Below are 23,279 nucleotides of genomic sequence, written 5' to 3'. Positions count from 1 at the left end.
AAATCATGAAAATAATAAAATAACTTGTTTAACTAACTGGGATCATTTGTTACAGAGCAAAACTTGGCTATTGGAGCTTCTAGATCTGTGTATAAAGGTAGAGGTTGGGGGATACGCAATATCAATTTTCTTAAGTTAATCCTATGGTTTGTCACAGAGACAGCTCATTAAGGTTCTATACGATAAGCCTGATCAACTCAGGTGTTCCTCCAGAACTGTTACCCTTCCTCTACCATGGTGACCTTTCTCAGATACAGTAGTCTCCCCTTATCCATGTTTTCACTTTCTGCAATTTCAGTTACCCAGAGTCAACTCTGGTCAAAAAAATATTAAATGGAACATTCTAAAAAGTAATAATTCTGAAGGTTTAAATTGTATACTGCTCTGAGTAGCAAGTTCATTCCATCCCACTCAAAACTGTCTGGAATGTAAATCATCCCTTTGCCCAGTGTATCCACACTGTATCAGTTACTTTCCCATTAGTCACTTAGTAGCCTTCTTAGTTAACAGATTAGCTGTCACAATACTTGTGTTCAAATAACCCTATTTTACTTAATAATGGTTCCAAAGTGCAAGAGTAATCATGCTGGCAATTTTGTTAGAGTATATTTTGTAAGTGTATTATTAGTTACTATTGTTAGACTCTTACTATGCCTAATCTATATCTATATCTATATCTATCTATCTATCTATCTATCTATCTATATATATATATATACAAACACATTATATATATATTTAGATTTGGTACTATGTGGCTTCAAGTATCCACTGGGGTTTTGCAATATATCCTTTGCAGAGAAAGGGAGATTACTGTGTTGGATGATCCATACAAAATGAGAGGGGATGTATTATAGTTAGAGGGACACTTGAATGCATTTAGTCTTGTCTGATGATATGAAGTCTCAAAGAAAAGTATCCCTAATCCTCCATGACTGACACCCGCTGATAACATTTGTAGGCCATGCAAGAGAAAAATAACCAGGCAACCCAATCCAAGTTCAATTTCAGTTCACTTGTGCTTACAGCATTTCATTCTTTGTACAACACTCAGATGTGGCCTCATCTGAGCTCAGAGGCCTGACCCCAGATTCTAAGCGAACCCATCCATGGAAAGCCCTCAACCCTGTCCACTCTGCCTCACAGCCTCAACTTCTGGTTCATCTGGTTGGAGTTGAAAAGATGGATGAGGAGAAAAGGAGAGAAAATGAAGATAACTGGCTGGTCAAAGACATTTACTGATAATACTGAGCTCATTCTCCAGGCAAGTGTCTTGGTTCCAAATCTCTGGGTGGGGAATCCAAATAGCATGCTAATCAGTAGATTTGTTCCAGTAAGGTACAACCCTAACAGAAATAATCCCTTCCACTTATTGTTTCAATCAATTTGCCACTTAAAAATTTGTGGACATAAGCTAAGCCATTTGGGCAGCTTTTAAATACGGCGACAGAAAGAAAGCAGATTTAGCAACCCGCGTTTACATTTATATTCTGTTCTCTGCCCAGGGTAGACAGGGCAAGGGAGTGAAGAAAAAAATGGAATCCTTAATCAGGCACACATCTGGGGGGAGCTTCAGGCTCCTCATCTGTACAATGGGAACAAGATCTCACCCCATTCTCATGCAGACTGAAATATAAGGTATATATATAAGGTATATATATACTCAGGATAATGGTGAACAGAAAGATAGCATCTGCCCAGGGATGGATAACATCGAGCACCAGGTTAACCTAAATTGTCAAATTTAAACGAATATCAAACAACAGCATTTTTGTCCCTGAGCTTCTCAGCATGCTTGGCTCTCAAAGTGAGGCCTCTTTGAGCTCCAATTTCAAAAGATCCGAATTTACGTTTTATTTGACATCCACTCGATTTTGTAATATGCTGCTCCTTTTAAAACCACATGAGAATTTTTCCTGGCTCTTGAAACTTGCCTCCTCCACTTTAAGATCAAAGGAGTTATGCAGTAATCCCGAGAAGGCAGCAATTGCACAAATGAGCTTAAAATGGTGGGGGAGAAACAGGCAACGCCCCTCTCCCTGCAAAACTTAGCTCCTGCCACTTCCATGTTTGAGCAGATTTCTGTGACATGAGTCATCTTCAAAGAGATGGCACACAGACAGGACTGAAGGTTTTGGGTTCAAGTTGGAAAACTTGAACCCAAAACCTTCAGTCTTTAGATATACCCCAAATGCACAGAGACACGGCAATAGAGAAAACTAGGACATGTAGGTTTCGACTAAAGGCCAATTTTCTTTCCTCCTCCCTCCTTCTTTTTTTGTGCCAGGGATTGAACTCAGGGGCACTTAACCACTAGGCAACATCCCAAGCCCTTCTGTGTATTTTATTTAGAGACAGGGTCTCACTGAGTTGCTTAGGGCCCTTGCTAAATCACTAAGGCTGGTTTGAACTCACGATCCTCCTGCCTCAGCCTCCCATGCCACCGGGATTACAGGCGTGTACCACCGTGCCCTGCTGAAGGCCAAATGTGTATACATGTGGATGAAACTGAAACTTCATAAAAATTCTTTCCACATCACAGCTCACCGTATGGATTCAACCAACTATCAAATGAGTAGCAAACTTATCAATAACCTCTAGAGACACGCTCACAATCCAGAACCTATGGGAGGGCTTGTGTTTATTTCCACTAGAGCCCAGTGAAAAACAGACAGGGAGGCCCCATCAGACCGCACGAGCATGCCATTTCCTTTGCCTGCCCCCTGTGCCATTTGGCCCTCATCTGGGATCCTAATAATTTTCAATCTATCAAGTCCTGGCCATCTGCTAAATAGGACGGCCAAGAGAACTGACTTGCCTTGAATCCGACACTACCAGCTGCTCCATTAGACCCATAAACCTCACATCCAGCCAATATCTTCTTGTGGGAAAAAGGATTTATGCCTGCTGTGGGTGGATGGCCACATCATTAACCATGGCTACAGGGGAAGGAATGGACAGTGGGACCAGAGATTCCACACAGCCTTTCCGAATCACAGAGATGATGATTCACCCACACCAAGGTTTAGCAGGTTCCTATGTATTGAGATTTAAAACCACGTGATCGGGCTGGGGATATGGCTCAAGCGGTAGGGCGCTCGCCTGGCATGCACGGGGCGCTGGGTTCGAGCCTCAGCATCACATAAAAATAAAGATGTTGTATCCACTGAAAACTGAAAAATAAATATTAAAAAATTCTCTCTCTCTCTAAAAAAATAAATAAATAAAACCACGTGATCATCACAAGGGCAAGTGCTTCTCCTGGGGTCTGATTTCACTTCCGAGTTTCCTATCCATCCATGGCTCTCCTTCCGTGACTCTCACCCCGAGAGCCACAGAGGCGAGGATGTTGTAGTCGGTTCCACTCTGGCTGGAGTATCTTGGTTACCATTCACTAGAATCTCAGTTCAAGTTGCTGTCAAGAAGTTCCTGGCAAAATATTTATAACTTGGCTCCTTGGGAACCACTACTTTTCATTTATTCCTTCCCCACCAGAGCCAAGCACAGACTGGTTTCCTTTATTAAAAAGTTAAACACTTGTCAATAATTTAGGCAAAATGTGTCTACCATGTGTCAAGAAGGCAACGGTAGCATTACACCACGAACTGCTGAGCTCTATTGGAAATACCCTTTCCTTCTCAACTCTTCTTTTTATGACTCACAAATATTGCTTTTCTTCTTCAATAGTCTAAAGACTCAATATGGCATGTAGAAATTCCCATTTTTCCCTTCTGACACCCCAACATAATTTTCTTTTTTTAAAAATTTTTTTATTGTTGTTGTTGTAGATGGACACAATTTCTTTTTAATTTATTTGTTTTTATGTGGTGCTGAGGATGGAACCCAGGGCCTCATGCGTGCGAGGCAAGCACTCTACTGCTGAGCCACAACCCCAGCCCCCCAACATCATTTTCTGTTCTCTATTGGGCATCATTTCAGCAAGGGGATTATCAATGGCCTGAGTCAGAGGTGTGGGTGTATGTCGAATCCCAAACTGCCATGGGATAGAGTCAGAGAGGAAAAGGGACTGGTTTCCATCAGCAGATGAGAAAACCCCTAATTCCACAACCATGGGCAGGATTCATATGAAAAGGAAACACAATTATAAATGCTAATAGGGTTCACCCTCCTCCCTATGAATGCAGCTTGAGTTTACAGACATGGCTTACTTACTGTTAATTCCCAATATGAGCAGAAACTCATCAATTCACAATTTTTTTTTTATTGATAGTTCAAAACATTACAGAGCTCAAGACATATCATCTTTCATACATTCGACTCAATTGGGTTTTGAACTCCCCAAATACATAATACAGACTCACTTCTGTTACATACTCACATTTTTACATAATGGTATATTAGTGACTGTTGTATTCTGCTACCTTTCCTATCCCCTACTATCCCCCCCTCCCCTCCCCTCCCATCTTCCCTCTCTACCTCCTCTGCTGTTGTTCAATTCTCTCCCCTTTTTTTTCCCCCCACCCCCTTGCCCCTCATAACCTCTTATAATTTTGTGTATCACTGAAGGTCTCCTACCATTTCCATATGTTTTCCCTTCTCTCTTCCTTTCTCTCCCCCCATTCGTCTTAGTTTACTGTTTGTCTTTTCCTCATGCTCTTCCTTCCTGTTCTATTCTTAGTGGCTCTCTTTATATCAAAGAAGACATTTGACATTTGTTTTTTAGGGCTTGTTATCCCCAGAGAACCGAGATTCACAGCCAGAGAAAGTCTCCGAGGAAATGAATTTTGTGCTCTTGGTCTACAGAAACTGACGGTGCTCTGCGGCCCCTCCGCCCCACCACTGGAGTATGGGCCGTGTAGCTGTCAGATGTGGCTCGGAGGAGTCTATTACTGGAAAACTCAATGTCTGCAAGGCGACAGGGAGACCAGGAGCAGATCTGCACAGGTGCAGATCAAGGCTGCAGCAGGCTGGATCCTTGTCCATACAGGAGATTTCTCATTTTCATGCGAATCACAGTGTTCCCTGGGCTGCATCTGCAATTTCCATTTCCTCTGGCTTTGGATTCACCCAACACTTCAACCCAAAGCCAAAGCAGAGGGGAGGGAGGGTGCAGGCCAGCAGAGGCATCTGGCAAATGTGCTTCCAGAGGGGCCACATGGTGGATTCTGTTCTCTTTTTAATGCTGTGTCTCAGAGCCAAGAAAGTGGCGGGAAGCTTTTATAGCCACTCAAGAGTGGGGGCCCACAGCCACATGTCCCACCCCTGTCAGTCTTCTGCAAGCAAAAGGCTGCTCCTGATCTGGAAAGAAGCAAAGAAGAAATTCCAACCCGGCCAAGCAAGGCCTGGACTCTTAAGCTACAATGCAAACTATTTCACAGCAATATTGTCGTGACCTTTGAATTTAAAAAGAAAAGAGAGGAAAAAAAACTAGGAGATGTGGTGGAGCCTGGGGCAAGAAAAGCTTATTTCAGGTTCAGTGACTCGCCTGCAAGTTTCCCTCGCTCCCACTGCCTGCAGCGCTGGACAACTTTGACTTTCCCTTGTTACTAATCCCACCACTCACTGAAAAGCCCCAACAATATCAAAGGCTTAGGGGAGAAAGCAGAGCTGGCTGTTTCCATGCGTAGCAAGTGACTTCAACAGAACGATGTTGGATGTGACCTCTCACCTTTGCTTTTTCATTCCCTCCAAGCAAAATGCTGCTCCGGGCACTGCATTGACAAAAGCCTCCGAAGCCAGAAAGCATCTGTGTGGGGACTGCTTTCAGTCCCCTCCAGGTATGCAGCAAGAAAAACATGAGAGAGACAGACCCGCACATTACTGGATCAAAGGGCTTGCCAGGTGGATCCTCTGGTTGAAAAAAAAAAAATTCCTCCTTAGGTGTCGGTGAGGTCACGGTTCTCCATAATTAGAGGTTTCACATTCAAAGGGAGTAAAATTAGTCTAGGGATATAGCTCAAGGATTCAGCACTTGCCAAGCATGCACAAGGCCCTGGGTTTGACCCCCAGCACTGCAAAATAAGTAAATAAATAAATATCGAAATGACCTGACTCATCTTCTAGTTGTATAAAGAGGGGGGAAACATGCTATAATGGTCTTAGTATATATTTGTGGAGTGGCTGAGCTTGAAGCACTGCATGTTTGTAATTTGGACTAAGCATCTATTGTAGGCTGAGGTGGGCTGCAGCTCCAGGTATTTAGACTTTGTGTAATTAAAAAAACAAAAACAAAACTTTTCAAATACAGTTGTAGTCGGACATGATACTTTTATTTCGTTTACTTATTTTGATAGGTGCTGAAGATTGAACTCAGTGCCACAACCTGAGCACCCCTTGTGTCATTTCTTCCCCCTGAGGGTGGGCCGGATGGGGTGGCTTTTTGGAGCCAAGGTGATGAGACGTCACTTCTAGGATTAGGTTTCAGAGGATTCTAACTTCTGTCTAGCTAGCCCATCAGTATCCCTTACTGCCCAAGTGTGCTTTGGGGAAGTAGGCAGTCCCACGGGAGATGCCCACAGGAAAGTACCTGAAGGGGGCTTCTGGCCAAGAGCTAAGGGGGGGAGAGCTCTTCAGTCAAACAGCCCTTGAGCTTCTGAATTCTACCAACACCCTAGTGCACTGGGAAATGGGTTGTTTCCCAGCAGAACTTCCATATGAGCCCACAGCTTAGCTGACATCCTGGTGGCCGCCCTGTGAGAAACCTTGAATCAGAAGACCCACCGAGCCATGAGAAGATCCATGCCTGCTGCCTGAAGTTGCCAGATATAAAATCATTTCTAATCCAGCGGTGGATAACCATGTGCCAGGACCTGGGTAGCAGAGCAGCTCATGCAATTCTGTAAATCCCAGCAAGTCCTGTGTGCCCACAGAACCAGAGTGTAGCTGGATGTCACCAAGGGAATGAAGTCCAGGTTTCCATAAAGAATTCACACGTCACCATCTTTTTATACTGGAAATATCGAAAAGCAGTTTCCCATTTTTCTGAGTGAGCTCTCACCCCTGAGTGTGGGGAGCCATCCTGACACATGATTGGGTGGCTCTCGTTAAGGGTCTGAGGCGCTCTGGCTGTGTCGGAACTTTCCCCGCCCTTTCCTGATGAGAGAGCCCATCCGTGTTGGGGTGTGCCTGACCACTGACCCCGGGGGCCCAATCACTGACCCTGACCTTGGAGTGCAGTCCCCCCTCAACCTTCATTGGATGGAATTCTCCCCTGAATCTCTTGTTCCCCAATAAAAGGCTAGTCCCTGGTGTGTTAGCTCTCTCTCTCCTGCTAGCCCTGAGTAATCCTCGCTGCCCTGCTGGGCGGTTAGAGGAGGGAACCAGAGAGGGGAGCCGTCTCGGACCTGGCAATAGAAATAAGGTAACTGAGTCTGTGTGTTTTATTTCGATCTCTTCTAGCTAACTTTTATGCCAAGAACCTCATTAATGAAACCATTGCACTGGCCACATGGTGGACCTGAGGGACCCTCAGCGGCTATGTGACATCACAGCTTCTCGAGCTGAGTAAGGAGCAATGTGTTTGGAAGCCAGGTTCCAACCAGAACAACTTGGCAAAAACTAGAAGGCCCCCAAATGGAGAAAATGAACGCCAAAAATCGATTTTGGGACCAAGTTTGCAGTAGTGTTTATGTTCAAAAAAAGAAAGAAAACCAATAAATGGCAGCATGGAACCTAAGGTGTCCATCATGAAAAGAGTCCCTGAGCAAAGCCCAGGCCACCACACAGCAGCAAGGCACCTGCTGTCTCGAGCTCACAGTGACCATGTGCAAACACATCAGGCACCACATCATGGAACACTGATGGACAGATCCCTGAATGCAGCCTCTGAAGATTGATTAAGTATCAATCCAGCCTTGTAGGCTGCTCCCTACACCCAGCCATGCTCTCAGGTCAATGGCTTGCTGCCTGATGATATGAGAGAGACATCGGCTCCCTGTCACTGTCCTCTGAAATAAACCTGCTAACTCATCTAAACATCCCACTTGGTTCACTAACACTGCTTTCGGGAGCTCCCTCCTGCCTGAAAGTTGTTTGAGCATCTGATTTAAAAGCTTTTGTTAAGCCATGTTTTTGGGGGTTACGAATCAATTATTTAAGTGGACAAACATCTTTACAGCCACCAATGAGGGGCATTCCTTTCTAGCCAGTGGTCGTTGAAAGCATATCCAGCCCCATCTCAGGGAGGACCTGGATTTATGCTAACCAAACAGTTGGGCTTTGTATTTAAAATGCACCTGAGTTCAACAGAGGATAAAATTAAATTCCAACAAGGAGAAGACAAAATCTTTCCCAGCAGGCCTTGATTGATAGAACACACCATTTGTAGCAGAACGAAATGGAAAACCAGAAAGTTTGTTCGTAGCAATCACGGCCTCACTGGGCCAACTCTGCCTCCTTTGAGAAAATAATATGACTTCTTCATAGAGCATGTAGTCTACTTATTTAAGCAACAGTGCTCAGCCGCTTTCAATTCTTCCAGCAGTTCAGTTGGAAAAAATGGCTGGTTCCACAGGGCGGAGGAAAGAGGGAGTGCAGGAAACATTTAACCAGGAGGCAGCCTATCTTATATAAAACTGTCATTGACAATAACCTGGGGCTAGGTAACTCCTTAGGGGAAACAAATGCAGCTGTATCTTCTACAGTTGAATGCAATTAGGTCATCTTCAACAGCTAGTTGGGAGTATAAGATCAGTTAGTGGTTACCTGCAGGGTGTTTGAAAATAGACTCAGGTTCAACCCCCCCTCCCTCCATCTCCTCCTTTCTTTTAACAGCTGGACTTTCATGGGAAAGTTAGTAACAACTTCAAATTCCTCATCTCTAAAATGGGGATTATTCTTGGACACAACCTTATAGGACAGGTGAGATGGTTATATGAGTACTTAGCACAGTTTCTGACTCACCTAAGATTCTTAAAAACTGAAGACACAGCCATTCTGCCCCTCACCCCCACCAAAAGACAGTATGCCCTGCAGGTAATGCAACCAGGTATAGAAACACACACACACACACACACACACACACACACAAAGACCCAAATACAGCTGGGGATGTAGCTCAGTTGGCAGAGTGTTTGCCTCCCATGCACAAGGCCCTGGGTTCAATCCCCAGCACCACAAACAAACCCCCCAATACACCCTTACTTCTGGTTACAGACAGACCAACTACATTGGGGTCCTGAGATAAATTCAGTCAGTCCGGATCCCTATGACACCACACTAATCTCTCATCTTCTATTTCATTTTTTATAAGATGGCAACCATCAGACCACATTTTCCAACCTGGGAATCATTTTTGTTGTGGTTTGGATATGAGGTGTCCCCCAAAAGCTCCTATGTTACTGTACGAGGCAAAATGATTAGATCATGAAAGGCATAATCTAATCAGTGAATTGATCCACTTGATGGATTAATAATTTGAATGGTGGTCATTGCAGGCAGGTGGGCATACCTGGAGGGAGTAGGCTGTTGAGGGGGTGTCATGGGAATTGGTTATCTTCTCCCTGGCTCCCAGCACACACACTCTGCTTTCCAGCGGCAAGAGCTGATCAACTTTCCTCCATCACACTCTTCAACCATGAGGCCTCTCTTGGTTCCAGAGCAATGCAATCAGATGACCATGGATAGAACCACTGAAGTCATGAGCCCCAAAGAAACTTTTCCTCCTCTAAGTTATTCTCAGCAGGCATTTTGGTCACAGGGATACAAAGTTGGCTAACATAATTTTGATTCCTCTCTTCCCTGGCATACCCACATATGATGTTTCAGAAATCCTGGAGGACTCTGCCTCCTAAACACATCTTAAACTTTCCCTGAACTTTTCTTCTAGCTCCTCCACTCTTAACTCCATCCTGGGCCACAATCATCATAACCTGAAACTACTTCCGACATTCTTGGTTAACTCTTGTCCCTACTCTATGCTGTGCCATCAATTCCTTCTTCGAATAATAGAACAGTGGTTCTCATCCTGATTGCCCATCTTTAATCAGTGTAAAACCATGCATGCACAAGACTGACTATTAAAAAAGACCACTAAAGCAAGGGACCTTTTTTTTTTTGGTCTTTTTCCTCTTTCTTTATCAAAAATTTTCTCCTAATTGGTTGGACACAAGTATTCCAAGTCATGCTGCCTTGGTTCCAATCCAAGTCCAAAACTGCCAAAGAGTGACAGAGGTTGGCAAACTGTAGACATTGGGGTAATTCCCACCTACTGACTGCTTTGTGTAAATAAAGTTTTATTGGAACACAGCCATGTCCACTCATTTGCATATTGACTGTGGCTACTTTTGTGCTCCAACAACAGAGTTGAGCAGTTGGGACAGAAACTGAAGTTTCTCCTACAAAGCCAGTAAGTGTTTATTCTCTGGCCTTTAACAGCAAAGTCTGCTAATCCTGCTTTATACCAGTAACTCCTGTGACTTTGCTCAGATTTCTCGGTCTATAAAATGGAGATCCTAACAGTACTTCCCTCATAGGGCTATAGAGGGTCAACTAAGATAAGGTGCAAAAATATACCAAGTTTAGTGCCGAGTATGTACGAAGAATTCAATTAAATATTAAATGGTGTTAAAATTGTTATGCTAAAATCTACCCATTCACTAACTCAGACATTCAACATATATTTATTAAGTACCTAATAAATACCAACAATTATAGTAAGCTATTTTTTACTCCAGACAAATCTACTAGGTTTTTAGATGAACAAAAGCCAACAAAAACAAAACCGAAAGCAATAATTAACAACCCCAAACCCAGAAAGTGAAAAAAGAAAAAAATATATTGGGAAATACACTATAAAAACAAGCTCAGTGCCCCTTGCAGAACAGTCTTCAAAAAAATCTTCAATAAATGAGTGACTGATGGTTGTCTCACTGGTTTGACTACCACAGAGAGAAAGTCCCAATGGTGGCACAGAATCTGCTGAAGTCTTATGGCATGATGAACCATGTCCACCTATAAATATCATGTGAAAATATCCAAACACCCAGAAACAGCTTTTCACAGAAGTTGTATTATTCAGACTTTGATATCACTGCAAGTCATTTAGAAAGACTAAGAGGGCGCTGGGAAGTGGGAGAACTTAGAATGGTAAGTTTGCAAAGTTCAACACTGTTATAGGTGCGCTGTGCACCAGTCCTGCTGGTAGGTGACCATGCGGAAGCAGATTGTCAGCCACCTCAGAGAAGATCCTGTGAAGATTTCAAACAATTCTTATCGCTTCAGATCAAAGCTTTACAGAATGTATTACATGCTTCATTGCCTTCTTAGACATAATTTAAGCCTCTGTAAATGACTAAAGATGGTGCTTTTGAATAATAATTGGGTGACTAGGTTCTCATAAAGCAAATCTTGGAGTATAGGCACCCACCCATGCTGAGGGTCTCAGAAAGAATGACATGTGGAGTTCTCTGCTCAATGTGGTGCAAGTGCTATAGAGAACAAATGTACTGATGTGTAAATTGGTTCCTCTGAACTTTCAGAATTATTTTAGAGCTGTTGCCTATCAGTTTCTCAAAGTTGTCAGGTAACAGAACTACACTTAAGATGTACAGCAATAAGAAAACTCAAGAGGGCCTTAGTCCAGCTTCATAGAAATGGAGGCCCTAGGTGACTTCTGAACTGTGATCTGCCTTTTTTTGGCGGGAAACGGAGTGTACTGGGGATTGAACTCAGGGGTGCTTTACAACCAGGCTTATATTCTCAGCCCTTTGTGAGACAAGATCTTGCTAAATTGCCCATGGTGGCCTTAACCTTGGAATCCTCCTGCCTCAGCCTCTCAAAATATTGACTATTACTTTAATTGGAATAGGTGCTTTTGACATACGGAAATCTTGATCAGCTAAGTTGAAGACACTGTAGCAAACTCTTTTGCTGGGAAGGGTGCTGGGGATGGAACTAAGGGCCCTGCACATGCTAACCACATGCTCTAACTGCTGAGCAACACCCCCAGCTTTACTATAACAGTGTTGAACTTTGCAAACTTAACTTTACTTGAACAGCCCTCCTTACTTCTCTCCCACTGTTAGAATTTAGAATGTGCCTTGGATCCATCAATACCTGGTACATCAATGCGTGGTGCAGCTACACTCTATAATCTTAGTTGAAATTCTTAGATAACAAATTAATATCACTGACCACATACATAAAGGACATATTCGTTCCTATCTTTGGATTTCACTGACAGTAGAGAGCAAACCCAAATCTCACCGTCTTTCCTCCCTTTTCTCAGAGAAGTAACCCACCTGCTTATATTCCCAACTTCTTGAAAATCTGTTGATACATACCACCGAACACAATTTTATTGGGGAGTGTGCATCCAAGATAAACTCTCTTTTGAATCTCCTGAGGGAAAGGGAAATTTTCTGTGTGTGATTTTTCATCGTCTGCATTCAAGTTGAGAAGATAAACCAATAGGAAGGTTATCTATGGATTTTAGATACTCTGTATACCCCCTCTCATGAAACCCGAGGGAGATTAAAATTCTGCCTGGTTGGTGGTCAGGCCACGAGGCACCGAATAATCAGGGGATAGGATGATAAGAGACAAACGTGACGATGTCCTGAAAAATCTATACTTTCCCGATGCCCTGGAAACGTGGAAGCTTTGATTGGGCCTCTGTTCAAGAGAAGCATTCAGCCAAATCCCACTTTAATAAGGCTAAGTCCACTAGTGCAAGCTCAAGAGTATCAAGATTATCAATTACTTTATGTATTTAAAAATTAGTTGCTTTTAAAATTAATATAACTTTGTAGGCCAACATGTCTTATTCTGTTTCTTTCTGACTTCTTTCACATGTTCAGCAGTGTATGAGGGGCACTGATTACATCCAGAAATGAGGATGGAAACTTTAGAACAGCACAACCTGATGAGCTACAGTTACTAGAGTGGCTCTCAAATCAAAATGCCCCGTGTTCATGGTCAAGAGAGTGTCAGGCCAATTAGTTAAGGAAGGTATAATGTGCACCTACTTTTAAAATTAAAACTAGGGCTAGGTGCAATGGCACACGCCTGTAACCCCAGCAACTTGGGAGGCTGGGGCAGGAGGACTGCAACTTAGAGGCCAGCCTCAGCAATTTACCAAGGCTCTAAGTAACTCAGTGAGACTTTGTCTCTAAATAAAATAGGAAAAGAGCCGTGGCTGTGGCTCAGTGGTTAAGCACCCCTGGGTTCAATCCCTAGAACCAAGAAAAAAAAATTTAAACTAGGTATACTCTTGAGCCAGGAAATCTATATCTGTGGCTATTTAGGGTTGTTCACCATAGGGGAAAAATGCAAAGTACCACTGATCACTAATTAGTTAAACAAATAAAGACATCACTGTTGGTATAATGTGAAGTGGTTAAACAAGGACAAGAAACATCTCTTAACTGCTAACACACAGATGTGATCATGGCATATCGCTGGGGTCAAAATCACTTCAAGAGTTGTTCACCCCTCTTAGGTTAGATGTTTGTATAAATGCTTTTAAAACTTCTGACTGCAGAGAGAGTAAACATCAGTGGTTCCCTCTGGAGGGGGTGGGATCAAGGGGCATCCACTTTCCTCTTCTCCTTAAAAGCTGCTCATGTGGCTTGACATTTGTGTGAGCGTCATTACTTTTAGAACATAAAGAAGTTATTGCATGCTGAAAAACATATTGTATTCATATGTTGCTATATTTTATATATAGATTTATATTGGCATAAGCATCAAAATTTACATGTGAATTTTGTGATTTGGACCTGTGCATGCATCAGATTTGGCATACCTTTATTAGATATATTAATGTTAAATCTATTGATTTATATATGGTAGTACTGCAGTAAGCAGGCATTATAGCAAAGACCAACCCCAGGCTGGTGGTGGGAACCGAGCCACCTTGGTGTCCAGGTGTGGCTGTGTTTCTGAGGCACTGTCAGACATTGTAAATCCAGAGCCGGATTTTCCGGCCGCTGGTAATAGGCTACATTCCCGCACAACTAATCTTTCATATGTTCTGCCATGTGAAGCTGGCCCGGGACAGAAGACTGCGGGTTCCCTGAACTGCAGAGAGCCCAGCCTCACCCCGATCCGGGCAAGGAACACACAGACATATATTTACTAAACATAAGAAGCAATTTTCCCAAGTAGGTCCTGAGTGAAATCAGTTGTCCAACAGGGATTCTTTTTTTTAATCTGTGAATTGGGATGCATGTGATTCTCTATACTGCAGCAGGCTTTCAGGTGACATGGAATGAAGTGACAGGCAGACCAGATCTAAGGAATGCATCCCGAAGTGACCAATGGAAGGGGTCATCGTACAAGTATCAAACGTGGACATCGGATACCATAAAGGGGTCTCCAGGGCCCTTCCTCTCACACAGTCACACCTTAGGGACCTGGTGGGGCTGTTTCCAGTTTAACCTGGTATTAGCTACAACCACCTTCATTGCACCTGCAGGGCTTCTGCTGCCCCGGCTCTCAGATGGCTTTACTCAATGTCCAGGCAGGACAAAGCCAGTGCTGGCAGCAATCTATTCTTTTTCTGAGTCCCAACAGCTAATATGTAGCCTGGGCTCTCAGAGGCCACACAGCACGCTATCCTAAGAGCTTTAGATCCATTTCCCTTTACCCCCAATGACCCATCACAGGAAAACACGTTCCTCCTGGCCCATCAGCTCTGGCAGCACGGCTTGGACAGAGCAAGAGGTTCAGTGACAGTCACAGCTAGAACACGGGGGTGGTGTGGATCCAACCTAGGACCAGGGTGTTTCTGGTGCTGTGTGGGCCACTGCGGACCTCATCACAATTCCTCACCCTCATAGCCGCATTTTCCTTCTGAGAGAGATCTAGAAGGGCCTAGGAGGCCAGGGCAAGGTGGTGGTGGTGGGGGCAGGGCCAGAACAGAGGAGCATGGAGAGGGTCATCTGATGAGGTCAACTTCCTGCTGGACCAAAGTGCTCCTGGACACAAGCGGGGACCTAATCAGACAGACACTTCATACTCGTGCTGCTAAGCGGGGGAGAAAACCTAAACTAGAAAAACTAAAACAGATGTGTGGACAGAGGGGGCAGCAATCAAAAACAGTGAGGAGACTATTGTCAGGGAGGAGATAGGAAAGGAGGAAATTCCAGAGACCATAAAAAGAACAGGCCAAATCTCCCCTACTGGACTCCCAGCTCTGGGGCCCCTTCTCTTTGGAGAAGTCTGTCTCTGGTCGCTTTTGCAATAAACCTGCTGCTTGCTTGCTCTTTCGATGTCCTGCTCTTCAATTCTTTGCTGAGCATCCACAGCAAACCCAGCTGTCTTAGATGGTAACACTTCCAAGGGCTATGATCATTTTTCTAGTCTTTCAAATCCTGAAGGATGGCACGGACTACCAGAAAAGTTGTTAAAAAATCCAGACAGACAGACACACACACACACACACACACACACACACGTAGGTGAGTGCATTGAAGAGAACAGACAAAACAACAGATTACTACACTAATTAGTGTAGGAAAGCGAGATAAATGTGGGACAACTGGTAATTGAGGGAAAATAAGGACTCAGAGTGAATATTATTTCAGGAACACGAAGTTAGACAATTACAGGGTCCTTTCACATCGGGACTCACTCAACCGTGAGGCTTTATCACATGGATCCACACCACGCTGTCAGTCACAACCAGGAAGACCCACTAGGCTTGATAGACAGCGTTTGTCATGAGCTGGTCAAGGTCAAGTGTCTTTAAGGAGTCCTGCTCTTCAAGGTGAGCCCTGGGAAAGGCCGTTCTAGTGAATTCCAGAGCAACTCCCTCAGCTCCAAAAGCACAGGCCACCAATGTGATTAAACTTGTTTATAAGAACTATAGGTACAGTTTCACTTGAGCGATTTGCTAGAACAATTCTGGAGAACTCCAAAGGCAAAGCCCACCAACGTGATAGAACTTCTCTCTAAGAACTGCAGGGAACACAAGTTTCTAGGATGATGATATCCTAAATATGATTCTTCAGAGTGTACATGTATGAAGAGACACCAAGGCGTCCTCAGGCTAGCTCCAAGAATCTTTATTTTATTTATTTTTTGAAGAGTACCAGGAATTAAACCCAGGGGCTCATAATCATGGAGCCACACCCCCAACCCTTTTTTATATAGGGACAGGATCTCTCTGAGTTGCTAAGGGCCTCACTAAGATACTGAGGTTGGCTTTGAACTCGTAATCCTCCTGCCTCAGCCTCCCGAGCTACTGGGATTACAGGTGTGTGCCACCGCATCAGCCAGGATGGCTCCAAGAAACTTGTGTGCAAATGTTCCCAGTCCAGAACCGCTTCACACGGAGCCCTACGATCTCCAAATCACGCCATTCCTTGGAGCGCGGCTGCTTCACTCTCCTGGCTGCCTTCCAGTGATTTTATATAGTACAAGAGATGCTTCCTAAAGCCCCAGAGTGTGCATATTCAGATGCCACTTCAAAAAATCTGGTGTCACAAACTATTTATTTTCATTGATTACTGAGGATCTACCAATTTATAGCCCTTGCAATTCCTACCAGCAAGTACTGTGTATGTAGATAAAATGGGAAACAATTGAAAAGATAAATGAACGCCCCGGCGCTTAGAAATGCAAACGGATTGTACAGAACAGAATATGGGTGTTCTGCAACATTACTTAGTCAAGAAATATGAAGCAATACAAATGCTAATGGGACCGTATGCCGCCTTGCAAACTCTATTGCATTGTTGGTTAACTTCTCACACACACACAGGTTCTGTCTCCCTGACAAACTTGCAAGGCAGGGCTTGAGTATCATTCCTTTTTTTAGCACCTACTCCAGAACCGAACAGACAGACACTGCTGAATATATCTCTGCTGAGTGGATAAATGCCTTCATATTACAGAGGCATAAAAGGGTATTTACTTATTTTGTGCTCAATGCAGTCATGATGGCCAAAATATTCAGTACCTGATTATGGAATGTCTGATGTCATCTATACAAAAATAAAATCTGTTATGGAGCACACTGAAAGCAAACGGGGTACTTGGTGGTGAGTTGGCAGTTTAGTGGCAATTAATTCTTTTCTTACATAGGTGGCTTTTTCTCTTACCCTTCTCCTTAAGAGTCCTATCAGGAGACGGAAACCACACCCGTGATTTGAAAGTGGAAGATTTAATACAAAGAACTGATAACTGATAAAAGGGGGAGTAAACATCTAAAAGAGAAGGAATGAGGACGGTAAGAGGGGATGCTAATGCACAAAGCAGCTATTACCTCTGCAAGATCAAGACGATTGAAAAAGAAGGGCTCTCAGAGGTCAGAAGTGGCCCTTCCTCAAGGCTGACGTTCAGACCTCTGGAGAGGATGAGAACATCACAGGAACACATAGCTCAAGACAAGGAAACTGCCAAAGGATGGACTGGCGCTGGCCTATAGAAATGACCCTGTAGGTAGTCAAGAAGGCTGCTGGAGTGGGTACTGACCACAGAAAAGTGCTTCATGTGGTTGGAGAGAAATTTACCAGAATGCACAGGTCTTAGCAGGTCCAGTGTTGGTGCACTGGAGTTGCTCACAGGGATAGCCCGCCTTTAAGGAAGAAGTTGCTGGAAGGTCTGGCTATTGTGAGAGAGGCTAAGATGAGACCCACTTCAATTCCCTCTTAACCAAGTACCCCCATTTGCTTAACCACTGCAGGAAGGGCAGCCCCAGTCCTACTGTCCTTTGCAGTGCTCCCTACCGCCCTCTGCTGACAGAGCCTACCACTGCATCCGATGCTAAAAAAAGACTGGCACAAAGTTGGGCAAAAAAAGGCAAATTTGTAACTGCTCAACTGGAATACTTTCCATGGGAGGCATTGAGGGAGAAGGTAGAGATTTCCACTGGTTTATCACCAGCAGGTGCTAAAAATTTTTATAAGCCATTGATTAAAATCTCTTTCCCTCTGTTACTCAAGAATGTGAAAACAATAAGCACTTAATATGATGGGTGGCACAAGTCAGTGCTCAATAAAAAGGTGACAAATGAATGAAGGAACAGATCAATGTTTTTACTGATTTATCTTAAGCTAGGACTCTGGTTAGCATGCCCCTTTCTCAAAAGAGTATCAGCAGGCCCAGCTAGGACAGAATATGTATCCTGCACATTTCCTTTCTTACAAGATCAGTTAAGAAAACTTTCACTATAATATGTGACATATTTTACTCAAAACTCAATTTGTATGAAAAAAAATCCCCAGTGAGGTCTTAATCTATTTTATGCACTGGTATTTATAGCAGATATAAACATTTCTTGGAGTGAGCATGTTATCTTCTGGGACTTAGACACATTTTGGTTGTGTAATAAAAAGTTATCTTCATCATGTTATCTGTTGTAATGGTATTTCATACACTTTTTTTATGCTGAAGGCATATCAATGTACCTTTAATAGCTCAGAAGCTTCCTTTCTATGAAAACTTAAGGAGACACACACCTCTACCTAAATGGGGAGGCGATTAATCATTTTACAGAAGTATGCTTCATTGTATGCGTGATTTACCATATAGGTCTTTGTAACAGTTGGTTCCCTAAGAATCTGATTCTACTGACAAAATTCCAATTGAGACACAATCCATCATAGCCATGCCAACTGTGAAAGTGAGATATAACCAACCATATGTCTGTAATTTCTATTTCTACAACTAACTGTTTCACATTTCTCTTGTTCTCAGCCTTAATTGGAACACCTTGAACACCTCTAAATTACAGGTTTAGAGAGATTCTGGTTCAATATAAGAAATCAACTTCTTAATGTAGAGAGTAGCCTGACATTGATATTTCCAGAAGATAATCAAGAAAAGACAGCTACCACTTTTCTTTTTGTTAAGTTTCCTGTGATAATACAAAGGATTAATTTCATCTGATGCAAACCACATGATCCCTCAGACCCTCAGAAATGAAAATGGATGTGACATAGGCACCCAAAGATATCCAGGGCTACAGAATCAGATAAGGTTCAAAGGATCTTAGCTAAATAACTGCTAAGATGTACTGCTCCATGAAACACACGAGTATCTCTTCTTGTTGTTACTGGAAAGAAGCGTTTCACTAAAAACATCCCAATGTCATTCAGAGGTTGGTTGCACAGGGGGCTGGAGGTGTAGATCACAGGGATAGCCCTTGCCTAGCATGTATTACACACCCTGGATTTGGTTCTCATGACTGCCAAAGAAAAGATTGGACTAAAAGAGAATTATATATTGATGCCCTAGGACCAACAACATTTTGGCTATTGGATCCCTGACAACAGTCCTCTCTTTTTTCATCTCACTTTCCTGCCCAAGGTAGGACATCCAGTACGTGGTATCTGCTGAGATGTTTAACAAAGTGATACCTGACTCTGAAGCTAGTGTCCAGTAACACAGAGGAACACAGCTCAACCTGGGGGGCACATCCCTGAGCCTCTTGTGATTTTACCTCTGTCTTCACAATGGAAAAATGATGGTATCAGTAGGGAATCTGTCCTTAAGGGCTCCTTTTGCTTTTGCTATAGACAATACAGTTGTTACCTAAGAGGTGACTCAGGTTGAGTATTCCTTATAGGAAATGCTTATGCTTGGGACCAGGAGTGTTTCAGGTTTCAGGTTTTTCAATTGTCAAAATATATGCATATCTATAAAAAGATATCCTGGGGATGGGACCAAAGTCCAAACATGAAATGCATTTATGGCTCAGATACTGCCCATGCCCAGTTTGAAGGTAATTTTATGTTTGTTTAATACGCCTGCATTTTGACTATGACCAGTCACACACATGAGGCCAGATGTGGAATTTTCCTCCTGTGGTGTCAGGCTGGTGTTCAGGCAATTTTGAATTTTGGAAGAGTCACAATGTTGGATATTCTCTCTCTCTCTCTCTCTCTCTCTCTCTCTCTCTCTATATATATATATATATATATATATATATATATATATATATATATATATATATTCTCTCTCTCTCCACACACACACACAATCAGATTTAGTAGGGCTACTATGAAAAGAAAAATTGGGGAGTTCTAATTTAGATAACAACTATACAAGATCTCTTATTGTGATGTGAAACAGACTTATGAAAAAGATAACAATAATCTCCAAATTTGCTGGGCATGATGCCACACACCTATAATCTCAAGGGCTCAGGAGGCTGAGGCAAGAGGGTTGTGAGTTCAAAGCCAGCTTCAGCAACTTAGTGAGTCTCTAAGCAACTCAGTGAGACCCTGTCTCTAAATGAAATATAAAACAGGGCTGAGGATGGGGCTCAGTGGCTAAGCACCCCTGGGTTCAATCCCCAGTAACCATCACCACCACCAACAACAACAATTTTAAATTTATGTATGCTACTATGGAAAATAATTCTACTAGAAATCCTCACATTAAAGCAGAGATGGTATTCATCAAGTTCATTGCTGCATCCTAAGCAGCTCGTGCAATGTTCATTAAACATTTATCAATTGAATGAGTTAATAAACTTGACAAGAGACCATGACATTCCCGTTGATCGATGGATGCTAGGTGACACGTTACTGGGTAATGGACTCCCAATTCTCCCAATGGGTAATAGTAACACAATAATCCCACACCAAGGGTTCCACGTTATCTCTAGGAGTTGTAGAAGCTGTGACTTGGAGTCTGTCGATTGACCAAACCAGAAACACCAGAATCCACCTATACTGAGGCTCTGACTCTAGGTTTCCAACCAGAGACAACGTCATCAGTGTTTACTCCAAGGGGAGACTTCTAGTTTTGGGTTTTTGTTTTTGTTTTTTTCTGCCTCTCTAGGTAAACAAATTAACATACATCTAAAGGGAAGTGAAAACCAAAGTGAGCCTCGCTACGTTACGTTACATAACGAGACCTTCACTCTCCTATTGACAGTGTGGTTTTATGTTGTTGATTTTAGTTGTCTATATTAGAAATTCATTTGCGGCAACACAGTTAATAGTGATCTTGAATTTTCTTGAGTTTTATATGCTAGAAAAGAAATTATGTCAAAGCCTAATAAAACTATGACAGTAATTAACCCAAATCACACACCATAACATTAATATAGCTATTTGGCCACGGCTGCTAATACAGATGCCCTGGAAATACAATGAATTTCCCCCTTGACGATGACTAAAACATGTTATTTGTCCTAGTGGAGCTCCAGTCATAAATTTCTGTGGACAACTGTTTCATCCCCCCTGATATCATGCTCTACCAAAGAAGTTCCCAGATCCATTAGCAGAAAACATAGCTATTCACAGCTCCATAATGCCCTTGCTTTTTTAATTGAGATGTTTCCTCCCCTGAACACTATTGTTTAAATAATGATGAGTTCTCTATTGTAATGGACAAGTTCCCTATTGTTAAGACAAGTTAATTGCAGAAAATTAGAAAAGACTGATAGGCAAACTCAAAAAACAAAACTAAAAATGTATCCTATTCCCACATATAAACAGAGTTGCTGTTTTGATCAATAGACTTCTAGTGTTTCTTTTTTGGGGGGTAGGAGAGGGAAGCGGGGTGGTACCAGGGATTGAACTCAGGGCACTTGACCACTGAGCCATATTCCCATCCCTGTTTTGTATTTTATTTATTTACAGGATCTCACTGAGTTGCTTAGGGACTCGCTTTTGCTGAGGCTGGCTTTGAACTTGCTCTCCTTTCTGCCTCAGCCTCCTGAGCCCCTGGGATTACAGGTGTGCACCAGCACGCCTGGCTGGTTTTTTGATTTTTAATGCAATAATCCTAGAACAATACAAGAATTCTAAAATAATGAAATAACGCTAGATTTATTAAAAATTTGCAAAGCTCTCAAGTTTTTGACATACGGCCTTCTATATTATCAGTTTCAGCTTTGATTCCCACTGGTGGTGTATGAGAGGGCTTTTCCCAATGGAACTTCAAGTGAATTTTGAATCTTCATCACCAAAAGGAAGAAGTAACAAAGAAGCAGAGAAATAACTTCAATTTCAATATTGTAAAAGGTCCTTGACACTGTAACTATAAACACCAGCCTATATTTCTCCAATGGACATTGACACTGAGATTGAAAAAAAAAGAAAAAGAAAAAGAAACAAGAAAGCTTAATGGCACCTGGTGCACACTGGGGACTTCATCATATTTACTAAGTGAATGACTGGATGAGTAAATAAGTCAAGTTAAGGTCATGACCAGGAGAAAACCAATTTCCACATAACAAGGCAAGGGATGGAAAGCCCTATAGATTGGATGTCTCAGTAAAAGGTAGTGTGGCAAGGTAATTTTGGCTATTAGAGAAGTTTTCAGGAATTTCGAAAGCTGCAGGATGTCATGTCTACATCTCACAAATGACTGACAAAGCAAAGCCCAGGACAGAGAGTAAATGGTGCTGCTGTCATTTCACCATGACACTGTGCCTGGGTCTACAAGGTGTACAAAACGGCACTGTAACAGTGTCCTTCTGCCATCTGCAACTGGAAAAAAAAAAGTCCCTGGAAACCATCAACCCAGCATTGTGCATTTTGTGATTTGACAGGAAGTGCAGTGCCCAGGGCTCCTTCCCGTGCAGGAGAATGTCTGACTATGGACTGAACCACTAAGTTTTTTTTTTCTTCTTAAGTCCATTAACTCAGGTATTTCATTATAGTAACAGGAAGCTGATTAATACAATTAATGATATTCAAGTGAGTTTAAGTATCTAAAATTATCTAAAGATGAATGGATAGATACATTCATTCACATGCTGAATACATATGAGGAGACAGAGTATAATACAGAGAGAAACAGGTAGAGCCAATGGTAAATAGGCTGACTGAAAGAAAATGCTGACTGCAGAAACATTTAAGTGTATTATTTTTTCCTTTTGTCTTGCATCAGAAAAGCTTGTAATGTCAAGAGGTTGCAATTATAAGCTCTTGTGCTTTTGCACTCCCTTCTAGAACATGATCTTGGCAAGAAGTTAGGGTAAGATCTTTGCTAGTGGACTGCTTTAGGTTGGACAGACAAACTGACTGGAAATGACACAGAGACTTGAGAACAGGCACACCTGTGGGAAAGAGCTCCAACCCTTTCTCTTTGCCCAGCTTCTGAGCAGGTATACTGGAGAATCAGTTAAATATGAAAAAAAATACACCTGATATACTAGTGCAAGAGCTAGCAGTGTGGGGTAGTTAGAGGAATGACATAATGCTGGCTGTATATTTATATATGATTTTATTACAACAGGATTCTGCACCTGATGGTGAGAACAGTAAGAAAAACTTAGGGTTCAAATTATGAGCAGGTAGATGTAAAATTTGGGTCTACCTGTACACTTCTATCAAAACTCTGGGCCATTGAGACCATGATGAGGCTCTTTAGATGGTGAGATTTCCAGGTGACCCCTTTCTGCCCGGTCCCTG

At 42.6% G+C, this 23,279-nt stretch overlaps 1 protein-coding gene and 1 non-coding gene across 3 annotated transcripts in view; one reads left to right on the top strand and one right to left on the bottom strand.

The window, feature by feature from the left end:
* Nucleotides 1-23,279, bottom strand: part of Ptprg (protein tyrosine phosphatase receptor type G) — a 707,393-nt gene that overhangs the window by 164,950 nt on the left and 519,164 nt on the right. The window lies entirely within an intron of this gene.
* On the top strand, nt 9,005-9,078 carry Trnag-ccc (transfer RNA glycine (anticodon CCC)). Its single transcript has one exon. It is a non-coding gene; the product is annotated as a tRNA-Gly (tRNA).

This window comes from Ictidomys tridecemlineatus, chromosome 2 (assembly GCF_052094955.1).
Source record: "Ictidomys tridecemlineatus isolate mIctTri1 chromosome 2, mIctTri1.hap1, whole genome shotgun sequence".
Classification (NCBI taxonomy): Eukaryota; Metazoa; Chordata; class Mammalia; order Rodentia; family Sciuridae; genus Ictidomys; species Ictidomys tridecemlineatus.
The sequence above is the reverse complement of the archived record's forward strand: the minus strand, read 5'-3'. Positions and strand labels throughout refer to the sequence as shown.